Raw genomic sequence first — 17345 nt, 5'->3', positions numbered from 1 at the left:
GGGGCTGAAATGTCAAGCTGAGGCAGATCGAGAGTTTGAGCATAATAAAAATAAAGGAAAAAAAACTAATTTTGGTCTTTCAGGATTACATTCAGTCAGAAACAATGACACATGATGACATGAGCACATCTAATTTATTAGTCTGTACTGTAGGTTTTTGTCAAGACCTGTGTCCAATGTGTGCCCTCAGAAAACGTCCCACGTTCAACTCATCAGGTAAATGAAAACACCTGTCACCAACACCTGAGTTCCAAGTCTCACGGTGATGTTCCCACACACTAGGCATACACTGGTTAAATCAACATTGCTTCCATGTCATTTAAATTAAATGAAGTTTAACTAACGTGGAATAGACATTGAATTGACGTTTGTGCCCAGTATCTCCTCAGAGACCTGTCACGTAGCAGTGGAGGGGAAAGTATGACTTGGCAGGTCTGTGGTTTACTTTATCATCACAAACTGCCATAGTTGCTGTGGGAGACCAGAGCCTGCCCTGCCCTGTCCTGTCTAAACTTGCCCTTGCAGAGTGATAAATATTACCTTTAACATCATGTTGACGTGATTGAATGTGATGAAGAAGGTAATAATCAGGATGCACTGAATAGATTCTCTCTACGATCCATTATTATGACCGTAGAGCAATGGCAAAAGGAAAATACAAAACCTTTGTCCTACTAAATCTCACAAAACAACCCACTCTTTAACTCTCAGGTTTATACTCACATGTAAAAAAAAAATGTATGCTTGTCTTACTACAGTACACCTAACACAGTCTAGAACTGGAGTTCTTGTGATCAAGGCTGAGGGTCAAGAGTCACGATTGGTATGTGCCATATTGACACTTTGTTAAATAATAACGGAGTCACCTCTCCCATTACTACTACAGCTGAAGGTGTAAGGAAAGTAAACCATTTTTTCAGTGGTCAACGGCAGCTCCAACATCTTTGGAATCAGGGTGTGTCTATGACCCGAAAGATGAAAGCTGACCGCTACCTCAAATCTACTGCATAGAATCTGAATAATCCCTGCAAATTTTGGCAAGTAGTGAAAGGTTTGGAGTGCAAAAAAAATGCACAACTTCCTAAACAACTGCTGGTCGACACATAAGCGGTAAGTGAGAAAACCTCTATTTTGAACTCTTAATCAGCATTTCCTTGACACAGGCAAATGATTTGAAAGTGTTACATGTCAAAATGAGCACCCTGTGAAATGAACTGATACCCCTGTCTATTCCTTCTCCAGGTTCTCCTTATCACCCTTCTCTGTCTCAGAGGTGTGTAGAGACCTGAAGGCGAATTGATGTCAAAATCATCCCCTGTCCCTGATGATCTAGACCCCCGCCTTCTACAATTGGCCGCCGACATCATTGCTATGCCTATAACATGCATCTGCAACCTCACCTTAGAAAGGAATGAAATCCCCAAACTATGGAAATCAGCATATTTGTCCTACCTTTTTTGGAAGGAGGAGATCCCACTCTACTGAACAACTATCGGCCCATATCTAAATTGTCTGTTTTGGCAAAGTAGTCCCTAGTCAATAAACAGTTTATGGTCTACCTTCAGGAAAACAACATTCTGAGTGACATGCAATCAGGTTTCAGGTCAAGCCACAGCACTGCGACAGCAACCTTGAATGTTTTGAATGATATCCACTGTGCCCTGGATGACAAGTTGCATTGTGTGTTTTGTGTTCATAGACTTTTCAAAAGCTTTTGACATTGTCGACCATACTGTCTTTGTGCAGAGTTTGAAGTGTATCGGGATTACTGGTCATGCTATGGAGTGGTTTGTGAACTACCTGTCAAATCGAACCCAGTGTGTTAAGGCAGATGGTTGTACCATAGATCTGTGCTCAGATCTGCCTGAAGGTTACATTTGAGGCCTCCTATTGTTTATTATCTATCCATTTTTTTACCAGGTAAGTTGAACAAGAACACATTCTCAACAACAACCTTGGGAAGAGTTACATGGGAAAGGAATGAGCCAATTGGAAGCTGGGGATGATTAGGTGTCCATGATGGTATGAGGGCCAGATTGGGAATTTAGCCAGGACACCAGGGTTAGGCTGTCATTGTAAATAAGAATTTGTTCTTAACTGATTTGCCTAGTTAAATAAAGAATACAAAAGTAACACCCCTACTTTTAGATCTTTAGTGACCACAGAGAGTCAGAACACCAGTTTAACATTCCATCTGAAAGACAGATCTGGATTATTATTTTTTTGACCAGAGGAAAGTGTGACTCCTACTGGCCCTCCAGCCCCACTTACAGCAGCATCTGGTCTCCCATTCACAAAACATCCCTGCACATCCCTGCTTAGCTTCAGAGGCAAGCCAGCAGTGGGATGCAGAGTGGTACGCTGCTGACATATTGAGTCAGCTGTTGTACATTTTTATGCTGAAACCGTTATTTTTCTACTCTAGTGGCAGCAGTTCGACTTTTGAAAAGGCTCAAACAGCTCCTACTCGTACAGATTCTGTTGAATCTTTAAGCAAATCAAATCAAATCAAATGTATTTATATAGCCCTTCTTACATCAGCCGATATCTCAAAGTGCTGTACAGAAACCCAGCCTAAAACCCCAAACAGCAAGCAATGCAGGTGTAGAAGCACAGTAGCTAGGAAAAACTCCCTAGAAAGGCCAAAACCTAGGAAGAAACCTAGAGAGGAACCAGGCTATGAGGGGTGGCCAGTCCTCTTCTGGCTGTGCCGGGTGGAGATTATAACAGAACATGGCCAAGATGTTCAAATGTTCATAAATGACCAGCATGGTCAAATAATAATAATCATAGTAATTGTCGAGGGTGCAACAAGTCAAGCAACAAGGGTGCAACAAGCAAAAGCTCAAACAGTTTTTAACACCGTTTAACAGAATTTGTACGAGTTGGAGCTTGTTCTAAATTCCTCAAAATCAAAATGCATGGTTTTTTCCAATAGTAAACACTGATAACCATGTCATTACTATCTTGGAAGGACATTCCATAGAGTTTGGATAAGATGACAAATTGAGCTTCACTACCCATGTAGAGAACCTTGTCAGGAAACTCAAGTTGCGTATTGGGTTTTATTAACGGCACAAGGCTTTATTTTTCTTTGCCGACAAAGGGGGTTGATTCGTTGTACTTTTCTTTCTGTGTTGGACTATGGTGATAATATTTATGTGAAAGCCTCAAGCTCTACACTGAAGGCTATTGACTGTCTATCATGCATCCTTCGTTTTGTCACTAACCAGAGATGTCTAACTCACCTTTGTAAACTTTACAATGCCGGGTGGACATCGCTAGCAACTCGCAGACTCAAACACTGATACATTCTTATTTATAAGGCCATTTTAGGAAAACTGCCATTTTATCTATCATCTCTTCTAGCTTGAAACGAAAACACATATATGTACAAGCTCAGATCCTAATGTTGTTTTATGCTGACAGTTCCAAACATGAAAAAAATAAAGTATTTTCATTACTCAGCCCCCTGGTCTTGGAATTCCCTCCAAGCCAACCTAAAGCCACAGGACCTGGTGTCCCTAGAGGAGTTCAAAGGTCGAATAGATGAACAGGTTGGTGAGTCATGTAGCTGTTTCTAGTTGTCACCCAATATCACTAGTCAGCATTGCCTTATGTAAGGAAACATGTTGTTTGATACTGTAACGGCCCTGTAATTTCATGTATTGCACTGTAATATTTTTTGACTTGTGTCATCTACATGTTCTTTACTGGGGTGTTGCTTTTTATACTGATGTATCTTCGTCTGGTTGATGTTATGTGCCTGTTTGTCTGAAACGGATGTGTTGATGCTGCTGCCTTGGTCTAGGTCTCTATTGAGAAATAGATTTGTATCTCAACAAGACTAACCTGTTTAAATAAAGGTTAAATAAAACAAGCATTGGGGAAAGGCCAAGCCAGGGTTAGAGCAGGAATTTCAGGTATTGATTCTATATCATCACTGGACTATCATACTATCAATGTTTCTCTAACAGGATATGGGTTGGGTCAGGGCTGGTATTTACAGTGCCTTGCAAAATAATTCACCCCACTTGGCATTTTTCCTATTTTGTTGCATTACAACCTGTAATTTAAATACATTTTTATTTGGATTTCATGTAATGGACATACACAAAATAGTCCAAATTGGTGAAGTAACAAGAAAAATAACTTATTTTAAAAACATTTTTTTAAATGAATAACTGAAAAGGGGTTGGTGCATATAGTTGAAGTCGTAAGTTTACATACACCTTAGCCAAATACATTTAAACTCAGTGTTTCACAATTCCTGACATTTAATCCTAGTAAAAATTCCCTGTCTTAGGTCAGTTAGGATCACCACTTTATTTTAAGAATGTGAAATGTCAGAATAATAGTAGAGAGAATTATTTATTTCAGCTTTTATTTCTTTCATCACATTCTCAGTGGGTCAGAAGTTTACATACACTCAATTAGTATTAGGTAGCATTGCCTTTAAATTGTTTAACTTGGGTCAAACGTTTCAGGTAGCCTTCCACAAGCTTCCCACAATAAGTTGGGTGAATTTTGGCCCTTTCCTCCTGACAGAGCTGGTGTAACTGAGCCAGGTTTTGTAGGCCTCCTTGCTTACACATGCTTTTTCAGTTCTGCCCACACATTTTCTATAGGATTGAGGTCAGGGCTTTGTGAGGGCCATTCCTGTCACATCCTGACCAGTATAAGGGGTTATTTGTTATTGTAGTTTGGTCAGGACGTGGCAGGGGTGTGTTTGTTTAGAGTGTTTCGGGGTTTTGGTATATGTTCTATGTTAGTATATTTCTATGTCCGTGTCTAGTTTTTCTATTTCTATGTTTAGGGTTTTTGTTTGACCTTCAATTGGAGGCAGCTGTTTCTTATTGCCTCTGATTGGAGGTCCTATTTAGTAGAGGTTTTTCAGCTTGTGTTTGTGGGTGGTTGTTTTCAGTCTAGTGTTTTGTACCTGACGGAACTGTTCAGCTGTCGTTCGTTTCTTGTTTTGTTTTCGTGTTCAAAAAGTAAAAAATGAGCACTCAACCCGCTGCGCCTTGGTCTACTCCCTTCGACGGCCGTTACAATTCCAATACCTTGACTTTGTTGTCCTTAAGCCATTTTGCCACAACTTTGGAAATATGCTTGGGGTCATTGTCCATTTGGAAGACCCATTTATGACCAAGCTTTAACTTCATGACTGATGTCTTGAGATGTTGCTTCAATATATCCACATCATTTTCCTTACGCATGAAGCCATCTATTTTGTGAAGTGCGCCAGTCCCTCCTTCAGCAAAGCACCCCCACAACATGATGCTGCCACCCCCGTGCTTCATGGTTGGGACGGTGATCTTCGGCTTGCAGGCCTCCCCCTTTTTCCTCCAAACATAACGATGGTCATTATTGTAATGCAGTCTGTGTGTAGCTGGTGTAGAGGAGTCAGGCTCAGGACAGCAGATATGAGTAAATAAACATATTTTACTCAAAATAGACAGATACAATACAAAATAAGTGAGCCCACAATAAACGGACCGTATTAAATAAAAACAATCACTCACAAACAAACATGGGTGAACAGAGGGTTAAATAATGAACAAGTAATTGGGGGATTGAAACCAGGTGTGTAAAACAAAGACAAAACAAATGGAAAATGAAAAGTGGATCGGCGATGGCTAGAAGACCGGTGACGTCGACCGCCGAACGCCACCCGAACAAGGAGAGGCACCGACTTTGGCGGAAGTCGTCACAATTATGGCCAAACAGTTCTATTTTTGTTTCATCAGGCCAAAGGACATTTCTCCAAAAAGTATGATCTTTGTCCCCATGTGCAGTTGCAAACCGTAGTCTGGCTTTTTCATGGCGGTTTTGGAGCAGTGGCTTCTTCTTTGCTGAACGGCCTTTCAGGTTATGTCGATATAGGACTCGTTTTACTATGGATATAGATACTTTTGTACCTGTTTCCTCCAGCATCTTCACAAGGCCCTTTGCTGTTGTTCTGAGATTGATTTGCACTTTTCGCACCAAATTACGTTCATCTCTAGGAGACAGAACGCGTCTCCTTCCTGAGCGGTATGACGGCTGCGTGGTATAGTTATGCACGCTCAAGTGTTCTGTTTTTTTGTCTTATTTCACAATAAAAAATATTTTGCATCTTCAAAGTAGTAGGCATGTTGTGTAAATCAAATGATACAATCCCCCAAAAAATCTTTTTTAATTCCAGGTTGTAAGGCAACAAAATAGGAAAAATGCCAAGTGGGGTGAAAACTTTTGCAAGCCACTCTACTGTAAAACATTGGCCATAGCCCATTACAGTCTGAAAGAGCTGAAATATTTGAATAGAGCATATTGAAGAGCATGGGTATTTACCTGGACTAACCTGTACCCCTGCACATTGACTCGGTACCGGTAACCCCTGTATATAGCCTCGTTATTGTTATTTTATTGTGTTACTTTTTTAGTAAATGTTTTACTTTTTTACTTTAGTTTATTTAAAACTGCATTGTTGGTTAAGGGCTTGAAGGGTAAAGCATTTGCCGGTAAGGTATACACTTGTTGTATTCTGTGCATGTGACAAATACAATTAGATTTTGATTTGACTTTGTATCTTTGGAGCCCTGAAATTCATTAAACGGAAATAGGCAAACAATGAATTGTTTAATATAGTGACTTATGGTTTGTTGGCCTGGGTTTTAAGAAGGCAAACCAACACAATGAAGAACATTCAACAGGAAGTGATGGCTTTGGTGATCATTTTGACAGACAGCCAAGAGGACCACATTGGACATGTATGGAATATAAGTATATTGTAGATTAAGGTAACCAAATTTTGGAAATTGAAATTAGGGAAATGTTTGATATATGTTGTAGATTACACAGAGAGAGAGAACCTATAAATGAAGAGAACTCAGCAACATTATTAAGGTCAGGAAGGGAGTGAGGGAATTATTAAATAAACGAATAAAACAGATGATCTATGTGCATGTTTTGCATTTACATTTGACATGTTTTATCGTGCTTTATTGTGTCATGTCTTCACTGTGTCTAAGGGTTTACGTCAGGGGAGTGGAGGGATTTTGCAATGAAGAGTTCTAGCTACTGCCCTGGTGACATCATACGGGTGATGGCCTCACTGTGAGTCTTACATTAATGTGATGAAACGTGTATACATTTGTGTGTGAGTCAAGGGATGTGAGACAATGTGATGACGATGATTATTTTTTCTTTGTATCAACCCATTCATAAAACACATATACTGCATTTGCCAACCAGCAACCACTATTCATGATTCACTAAATTGCCCTGGGGATAAAACAATGACACAAAGCCAAGAGCCCCCTGACAGTTAATTTAAAAAAAACACGACTTTTGCACATTGACGTCATCATCACGCCCCAAAAACACAGCATTGCCAGGGGCCAGGGGCTACAACGCTGAAGCATCCGTTTAGAACGTTTTCTCACCACCAAATATGGTAGTGAGAGGTAGTCGCGGGTAGTGGGAGAGTATGGAACAAGGGCCGATTTTCAGCTAATTCTGTTATAGACGAAACATATGATCTCAATAAATGTTTATGTTCCTAAAACTACAATCTGTTATGGACACAGTCCACAAAGTTTTATAGACTTGACGCTTTGCCAAAGGAGGCGTTCCCTAACGGCAATATGCAAGTACACGCTACAACGCGCCAATAGGATCTCGCTAGCTCGTGCTTGGCTTTGCCGACCTCCTTGCTTTTTCTGTCCACTATGGTTCATTTGCTCCCACTGTAAACGACACAGATCAACTATCTTGAGTTAGATAAAAATATTTTTGCCATCTCTTCACATGTGAGTTATACTATTACCTAGCTTGCTGACTGTATTTTGTAACATTTATATTGTAATATGTATTGTTACTGATTTGACTGATATGGTAAACTTATAAGATATTAATAAAGGTCAACAATGTAGGCGATTTGAATAGGTAGAGAGGGGTTGTAGAGTAACGCCCTGGCCATAGAGAGGGGTTTTTGTTCTTTATTTTTGGTTAGGCCAGGGTGTTACATTGGGTGGGCGTTCTATGTTCTTTTTTCTATGGTTTTGTATTTCTTTGTTTTGGTCCGTGTGTGGCTCCCAATCAGGCACAGCTGAAGTTCGTTGTTGCTGATTGGGAGTCACACATAAGTAGCCTATTTTTACTTTGGGTTTAGTGGGTGATTGTTTTCTGTTTCTGTTTAGTGTCTTGCACCTGACAGTACTGTTTGGCTGTCAATTTTCTTGTTTTGTTGTATAGTGTTCGTTTGTAAATTAAAACCCAAGATGAACACTAACTCCGCTGCACCTTGGTCTACTTCCACAGACAGCCGTCACATGTAGTTGGCTTCCACGACCATGGTTTCTTGTTAGCTACTATAACGTTAGCTAGCTTCACTAGAAGCAGATTCAGATCATACATATTCTTCATTTGTTGACCGCTCCTTAAACGAAAGTGGTCAAAATTAGATGTTTCACTTGACAAAAAATTATCTTGGCTTGTCAGTTAACTCGTAGCATCCTAGAGAGAGATGAAGGAGGAGGAGTGGAAGAAAGAAGAAGGGATGAAGAGAGAAGGATAGGAGAAGCGGGTGAATGAGGAGAAGATGGAGCGAGAAAGAGAGGAGTGGGTGGAATAGGAGGTAGGGGTGGAAGAGGAAGAGGTGAAGAAGGAGGTGCCAGGAAGCGTCTGGATGCCTCTCCCACTCTGGGCTACTTCCGCAGAGTGGGAGAGAGACTCAGTGAAGACTTCACAGAGGATGAGGAGAGAGGTGAAATGAATGACCTTGCTCAGGGGGAGGGGATTGGGTGAGAAATTGTGTGTGTGTGTGTAAATGAACATTTCTGTGGTCTATACAACATAGCTTCATATCTTAATTTCTCCCTCCTTTCCTTGTAGTTCTCTTTGTGGAGAACGTGCTGACAGAGATCAAAGGGCAGGCCGCCCTGGTTGCCATGGATGTGACTGGAAGTGTCATCCTCCAGCAGCTGCTCCCATTGGCTAGCCCTGGCCTGGTGGGGGAGGTGCTGGCCGAGCTCAGCAGAGAATCCGGGTTGGAGTTCAAGACAATGTCATGTGAAAAATGTGGGGGTCACGTCGTGGAGAGGGCCCTCAGACAGATTCCCAGATGGAGAGGTGAATCTGATGGTTACCAATCTGAAAACAACGTCTAGGCCCTGAAATGTCTTGTGTTAGGTAACTTCGTTAAGGTCATAACACATATAATGAATCTTGTTTATTTCTCTTAGAAAAGAGCTCATCGGAGGACAAGTCAGCCACCACAGAAGGAGATGCAGAGACAGAAGGGGAGGATTAGGGGATACTGGAGGCTCAGGTTCTGTCCCTGTGTCGCGTGGTGAGGGAGCACTGTGCAGAGTTCATCAGACACACACATGGCTCCCATGTAGCTCGCACGCTCATACATGTACTGGCAGGCTGCCTCGGTCCAGCCCGCCCAGGTACACACACACAAAACTATCCAAACACACTCATACACGCTAACTTATCTTGTCTGTGTATTTTGTTTCAGGTGTAAAGGACATGAATGTCACCACTCAGCTGACATACGTAATTTTGGTGGGAACTGAAAACCCTGTCTACCTCCTTGATGAACAATGGCAAGGATTCTGTCATCAAGCTACAGTATATTGAACTAAGCTCCACATTGCACTTCATAGTACATCTTCATAGTAGATATTGATCAAATCAAATCAAATCAAATCAAATTTATTTATATAGCCCTTCGAACATCAGCTGAAATCTCAAAGTGCTGTACAGAAACCCAGCCTAAAACCCCAAACAGCAAGCAATGCATGTGAAAGAAGCACGGTGGCTGGGAAAAACTCCCTAGGAAAAACTCCTGAGAAAGGCCAAAAACCTAGGAAGAAACCTAGAGAGGAACCAGGCTATGAGGGGTGGCCAGTCCTCTTCTGGCTGTGCCGGGTGGATAATTATAACAGAACATGGTCAAGATGTTAAAATGTTCGTAAATGACCAGCATGGTCAAATAATAATAATCATAGTAGTTGTCGAGGGTGCAACAAGCACGTCCGGTGAACAGGTCAGGGTTCCGTAGCCGCAGGCAGAACAGTTGAAACTGGAGCAGCAGCATGGCCAGGTGGACTGGGGACAGCAAGGAGTCATCATGCCAGGTAGTCCTGAGGCATGGTCCTAGGGCTCAGGTCCTCCGAGAGAAAGAAAGAAAGAGAGAAAGAGAGAATTAGAGAGAGCATATTTACATTCACACAGGACACCGGATAAGACAAGAGAATACTCCAGATGTAACAGACTGACCCTAGCCCCCCGACACATAAACTACTGCAGCATAAATACTGGAGGCTGAGACAGGAGGGATCAGAAGACACTGTGGCCCCATCCGATGATACCCCCGGACAGGGCCAAACAGGCAGGATATAACCCCACCCACTTTGCCAAAGCACAGCCCCCACACCACTAGAGGGATATCTACAACCACCAACTTACCGTCCGAAGACAAGGCCGAGTATAGCCCACAAAGATCTCCGCCACGGCACAACCCAAGGGGGGGGCGCCAACCCAGACAGGAAGACCACATCAGTGGCTCAACCTACTCAAGTGACGCACCCCTCCCATGGACGGCATGGAAGAACACCAGTAAGTCAGTGACTCAGCCCCTGTAAAAGGGTTAGAGGCAGAGAATCCCAGTGGGAAGAGGGGAACCGACAAGGCAGAGACAGCAAGGGCGGTTCGTTGCTCCAGCCTTTCCGTTCACCTTCACACTCCTGGGCCAGACTATACTTAATCATAGGACCTACTGAAGAGATAAGTCTTCAGTAAAGACTTAAAGGTTGAGACTGAGTCTGCGTCTCTCACATGGGTAGGCAGACCATTCCATAAAAATGGAGCTCTATAGGAGAAAGCCCTACCTCCAGCCGTTTGCTTAGAAATTCTAGGGACAATTAGGAGGCCTGCGTCTTGTGACCGTAGCGTACGTGTAGGTATGTACGGCAGGACCAAATCGGAAAGATAGGTAGGAGCAAGCCCATGTAATGCTTTGTAGGTTAGCAGTAAAACCTTGAAATCAGCCCTTGCCTTAACAGGAAGCCAGTGTAGGGAGGCTAGCACTGGAGTAATATGATCAAATTTTTTGGTTCTAGTCAGGATTCTAGCAGCCGTATTTAGCACTAACTGAAGTTTGTTTAGTGCTTTATCCGGGTAGCCGGAAAGTAGAGCATTGCAGTAGTCGAGCCTAGAAGTAACAAAAGCATGGATTAATTTTTCTGCGTCATTTTTGGACAGAAAGTTTCTGATTTTTGCAATGTTACGTAGATGGAAAAAAGCTGTCCTTGAAGCAGTCTTGATATGTTCTTCAAAAGAGAGATCAGGGTCCAGAGTAACGCCGAGGTCCTTCACAGTTTTATTTGAGACGACTGTACAACCATCCAGATTAATTGTCAGATTCAACAGAAGATCTCTTTGTTTCTTGGGACCTAGGACAAGCATCTCTGTTTTGTCCGAGTTTAAAAGTAGAAAATTTGCAGCCATCCACTTCCTTATGTCTGAAACACAGGCTTCTAGCGAGGGCAATTTTGGGGCTTCACCATGTTTCATTGAAATGTACAGCTGTGTGTCGTCCGCATAGCAGTGAAATTTAACATTATGTTTTCGAATGACATCCCCAAGAGGTAAAATATATAGTGAAAACAATAGTGGTCCTAGAACGGAACCTTGAGGAACACCGAAATTTACAATTGATTTGTCAGAGGACGAACCATTCACAGAGACAAACTGATATCTTTCCGACAGATAAGATCTAAACCAGGCCAGAACTTGTCCATGTAGACCAATTTGGGTTTCCAATCTCTCCAAAAGAATGTGGTGATCGATGGTATCAAAAGCGGCACTAAGATCTAGGAGCATGAGGACAGATGCAGAGCCTCGGTCTGACGTCATTAAAAGGTCATTTACCACCTTCACAAGTGCAGTCTCAGTGCTATGATGGGGTCTAAAACCAGACTGAAGCGTTTCGTATACATTGTTTGTCTTCAGGAAGGCAGTGAGTTGCTGCGCAACAACTTTTTCAAAAATTTTTGAGAGGAATGGAAGATTCGATATAGGCCGATAGTTTTTTATAATTTCTGGGTCAAGATTCGGCTTTTTCAAGAGAGGCTTTATTACTGCCACTTTTAGTGAGCTTGGTACACATCCGGTGGATAGAGAGCCGTTTATTATGTTCAACATAGGAGGGCCAAGCACAGGAAGCAGCTCTTTCAGTAGTTTAGTTGGAATAGGGTCCAGTATGCAGCTTGAGGGTTTGGAGGCCATGATTATTTTCATCATTATGTCAAGAGATATAGTACTAAAACACTTTAGTATCTCCCTTGATCCTAGGTCCTGGCAGAGTTGTGCAGAATCAGGACAATGGAGCCCTGGAGGAATACCCAGATTTAAAGAGGAGTCCGTAATTTGCTTTCTAATGATCATGATCTTTTCCTCAAAGAAGTTCATACATTTATTACTGCTGAAGTGAAAGCCATCCTCCATTTGCGAATGCTGCTTTTTAGTTAACTTTGCGACAGTGTCAGAAAGAAATTTCGGATTGTTCTTATTTTCCTCAATTAAGTTGGAAAAATAGGATGATCGTGCAGCAGTGAGGGCTCTTCGATACTGCACGGTACTGTCTTTCCAAGCTAGTCGGAAGACTTCCAGTTTAGTGTGGCGCCATTTCCGTTCCAATTTTCTGGAAGCTTGCTTCAGAGCTCGTGTATTTTCTGTATACCAGGGAGCTAGTTTCTTATGACAGATGTTTTTAATTTTTAGGGGTGCAACTGCATCTCGGGTATTGTGCAAGGTTAAATTGAGTTCCTCGGTTAGGTGGTTAACTGATTCTTGTCCTCTGACGTCCTTGGGTAGGCAGAGGGAGTCTGGAAGGGCATCAAGGAATCTTTGGGTTGTCTGAGAATTTATAGCACGACTTTTAATCTTCCTTGGTTGGGGTCTGAGCAGATTATTTGTTGCAATTGTAAACGCAATAAAATGGTGGTCCGATAATCCAGGATTATGAGGAAAAACATTAAGATCCACAACATTTATTGCATGGGACAAAACTAGGTCCAGAGTATGACTGTGGCAGTGAGTAGGTCCAGAGACATGTTGGACAAAACCCACTGAGTCGATGATGGCTCCGAAAGCCTTTTGGAGTGGGTCTGTGGACTTTTCCATGTGAATGTTAAAGTCACCAAAAATTAGAATATTATCTGCTATGACTACAAGATCCGATAGGAATTCAGGGAACTCAGTAAGGAACACTACATATGGCCCAGGAGGCCTGTAAACAGTAGCTATAAAAAGTGATTGAGTAGGCTGCATAGATTTCATGACTAGAAGCTCAAAAGACGAAAACGTCATTTTTTTTTTTTGTAAATTGAAATTTGCTATCGTAAATGTTAGCAACACCTCCGCCTTTGCCGGATGCACGGGGGGTATGGTCACTAGTGTAACCAGGGGGTGAGGCCTCATTTAACACAGTAAATTCATCAGGCTTAAGCCATGTTTCAGTCAGGCCAATCACATCAAGATTATGATCAGTGATTAGTTCATTGACTATAACTGCCTTGGAAGTGAGGGATCTAACATTAAGTAACCCAATTTTGAGATGTGAAGTATCACAATCTCTTTCAATAATGGCAGGAATGGAGGAGGTCTTTATACTAGTAAGATTACTGAAGCGAACACCGCCATTTTTAATTTTGCCCAACCTAGATCGAGGCACAGACACGGTCTCAATGGGGAAAGCTGAGCTGACTACGCTAACTGTGCTAGTGGCAGACTCCACTAAGCTGGCAGGCTGGCTAACAGCCTGTTGCCTGGCCTGCACCCTATTTCATTGTGGAGCTAGAGGAGTTAGAGCCCTGTCTATGTTCGTAGATAAGATGAGAGCACCCCTCCAGCTAGGATGGAGTCCGTCACTCCTTAGCAGGCCAGGCTTGGTCCTGTTTGATAGTACATACTATTGGAGACATTTTGTCACAGTAACATTACATGACCTATCTCTCCGTCAGTGTGTGTGACCGATGCTGTGGCTAGTACAATGCTCCAGACCATGTTGACGGTGTGTTACAGAAACCGGCCCAAGCTCTGCAAACCTCTCACCAAGGGCATTGTGAAGTACCTGACATCACTCAGCTTTGCTCCTGGAGTTAGGTGATTAGAGGAAGTCTACATGCTGGACAAAGACCATTTTCCTGTTTGTTCAAAGTGTGGCAAGGACTTCACGAGAAAATATGAGTTTGTTGCACATTAAATGATACACATTGAAGACAGACCGTTTCAGTGCTGTAAATGAGAGAAAGCTTTCTGACGCATCTAACATCACACACGAGAACTTATCACGGAGAGAAGCCACACAAATATACCCTATGTGAGAAGATGTTCAGCTGCCTCAATATTCTGAAAAACCACCACAGAGCTCACATCGGTGACCAACCTTACCCTTGTGGCCAGTGTGAGAAGAGGTTTAGCTGCTTTGGCGATCTGTCGAAACACCTCCGTATCCATACTGAGGAGAAATACAAGTGTTCCATATGCGAGAAGAATTTCCGACACTCGACCACTCTGAAAAGCCATCAGAAAACACACTCCGAGGACAGACCCTTCTTGTGTGTGCAGTGTAGAAAGACCTTCAGCAGGTTTGAAAGCCTCAAATGTCATGAGAAAATTCATACTAACCAGAGATAACAGCTTTGGTCACTGTAGGATGGGTGTTAAAACTCCTAGTAATCTGAAATTACATCATTCACCACGAGGGACCATTTCACTGTGGTGAGTGTCGCAAGACCTTCACTAGAAAATACACTTTCAAGAAACACCAGGACCTCTACTCTGGTGCTAAAGAGTACAAATGCTCATATTGCGTGAAAACACTAAGCTCTTCCAGCAAATTCAAACTCCATGTCTGAAACCACCAGGGGGAAAGAAAGATGTACGATTGCCCCGACTGTGAGAAGAGTTTCAGTTCAGTAGCGTATCTAAAGAAGGACCAACAGCTCCACACTGGGGAGAAGCCCTACCACTGCTCACTGTGGAGAGTCCTTCTTCTACCTAGGGCAGCTGGTGAGTCACCAGCTGGGCCACACCGGAGAAGGGGCACACGTCTGTACCCAGTGTGGGAAGACCTTTGCCCAGCTTATTCACCTCAGAAGGCATGAGAAGATCCACTCTGGGGAGAAGCCACACCAATGTGGTGTATGTGGTAAGGGTTTCGTCAGGAGAGATCATCTGAAGAGCCATCTGCAAACTCATGTAGAAAAAGAGGGATCGTTTGTCACATGAGATGTGATTGAATACTGTTAAGTTTTTGTTTTTGTCAACCAGTGTTTCCCGAAAATATAATTGATTTGACTGCACTTTTGATTTGATCTACTGAAACACTTATTTTGAAGGAACTATTTATTTACAAAGAAATCTTGACTGATTCATGGGAATGCATTATACTTGTGTCAAATCTGAACTTATTCCAAAAGGCATGTCATGCTTATTTTTGTTTTTCATTGAGAATCAATAAATGTTTTGGTTAATCAATTTAACTTCCTCTATTGTCTCTAGTGATGTTCTATGTGCTCAGTCTTAATGGTATTTCAACTGGAAGCACTTGTCATAATGGTATTGCAACTGGAACTGGAAGCACTTACCTGATTTGTTTAATGAAGGTCTGGTTAAAAAGGCCTCTTCTTTCCAGCTCAGCATGAAGAATAAACCCATAGGGCCACACAATGCTCTATACTCCCCAATAGATGGCAGTGTGATTGCAAAGAATCACATGATAATGCACTGCAACTTCACCATTAATCAGCTCTTAAAGCACATATCTGTATGGATACTACTGTAACTACTGGATACTACTGTATCCATACAGAGAGAGCTTATAGGTTGATATCATTTATTTTACCTCCAATGCTATGTTATTGAGTAAGTTCAGTTTATCCTCTTCATGTAATCTATTGTGTATAATTGTTTTCAACAATAGGCCTATGTCCAAACATTCAAATCGATACCACTGCCATAAACCCATTATGTCGTACTCTAGCCAAAAAGAGCTTAAGAACCACATGTCGTTTTCCTTTTCCCCCTTGACCTGCTGTTAATCCACATTAGGGGGGTTTAGTGGGCTTTCATACCATATTGGTGTTGATTTGCCACTTTTCCTCTGACACTGCAATCACTTAGCATGATGCGTTGTCTCTACTGTATTCTGTGGGGCACGATTCTTATGCAACAAAATCTGCACGAATAAGAAGACACACTGTACTCCATTTAGTGGTGTGTTTCTCTCTCCTTGGAAACTCTGTGGTTGTTTATTAGTGTGCATGTATAATCTGATGTATATGCACAGGGGAAGCCGGCAGAACACTGACCTTTAGGGAACAATGAGGCAGTGCTCCATGAAAATAAATCACAACCATTCCCCTGGGATTCAGAGCAGCATCCCTCAATGCCATTCAACATCTTAGTTACTTCAGTACATGGCAGCTATCAGTACATGAGCACAGCTGCCTTCATCTGCATTCTGCTCCATCCCCCTCCAGTTAATTTGCCTCTTTCATAACATACCGCCACACGTACGCACTCATACACACATACACAGAAACAAAGATATGCATATTAATATCATTGTGTGTTTAGAGATGTAGCCTATACTCCAATTTCCTAAGAATTAGTTGACTTGTTTTTAGGGGATGTTTTAAACATTAGTCAGGATATAAATGCTATCTGGCATAGATATTAGTCCACCTCTTTACCTCTCTCCCCCCATCCCTCCTCTTCATCTACCCAGTCTGTCTCTGTCTTTGCCCGGAGAATGAGTCAGCATAGGAGTGATAGAAGGCATCTGGCATCTGTCACGATTTGAGAGACTGATCAGGTTTCAGTGAAGAATCATGTCTCATTTTCTATAATTTTACACTTTGCTTTACCCCTGTACTCTCCAATTTGAGCTTCTCATTATGTGGTGCGTGTTCAAATGTGATTTCAGTGTGACCGTGAGTCTACAGCTATTTTTGAGTGTGTTACTGTGATTTTGATAATATGTTAATGCATATGTGGTGTTCCTCAAGTGTACAGTATATTTGTCAATTTGTGCAGGCCTGTGTGAGAGAGAGGTGTGTATTAAATAGCTCTGACTAGTCCTTGCCTGAATATAATATCCTTTTCCTCTCTACTTTCTCTTGAACACAGACAGCACCTCACTGCTTATTTCTGTCCCTCTCTTCTGGAAAAAACAAAAACAATCTACTCCAAAAGATTGAAAAAAAAGATAAAAAGACAGATGCCAAATGACTCTGGGACTCTGTGTCTCCTTGACAACAGTCTCCAAGCAACCATCACTCTTC

This window comes from Salmo trutta, chromosome 21, assembly GCF_901001165.1.
Source record: "Salmo trutta chromosome 21, fSalTru1.1, whole genome shotgun sequence".
Taxonomy (NCBI): Eukaryota; Metazoa; Chordata; class Actinopteri; order Salmoniformes; family Salmonidae; genus Salmo; species Salmo trutta.
Note: the sequence above shows the minus strand (reverse complement) of the source record.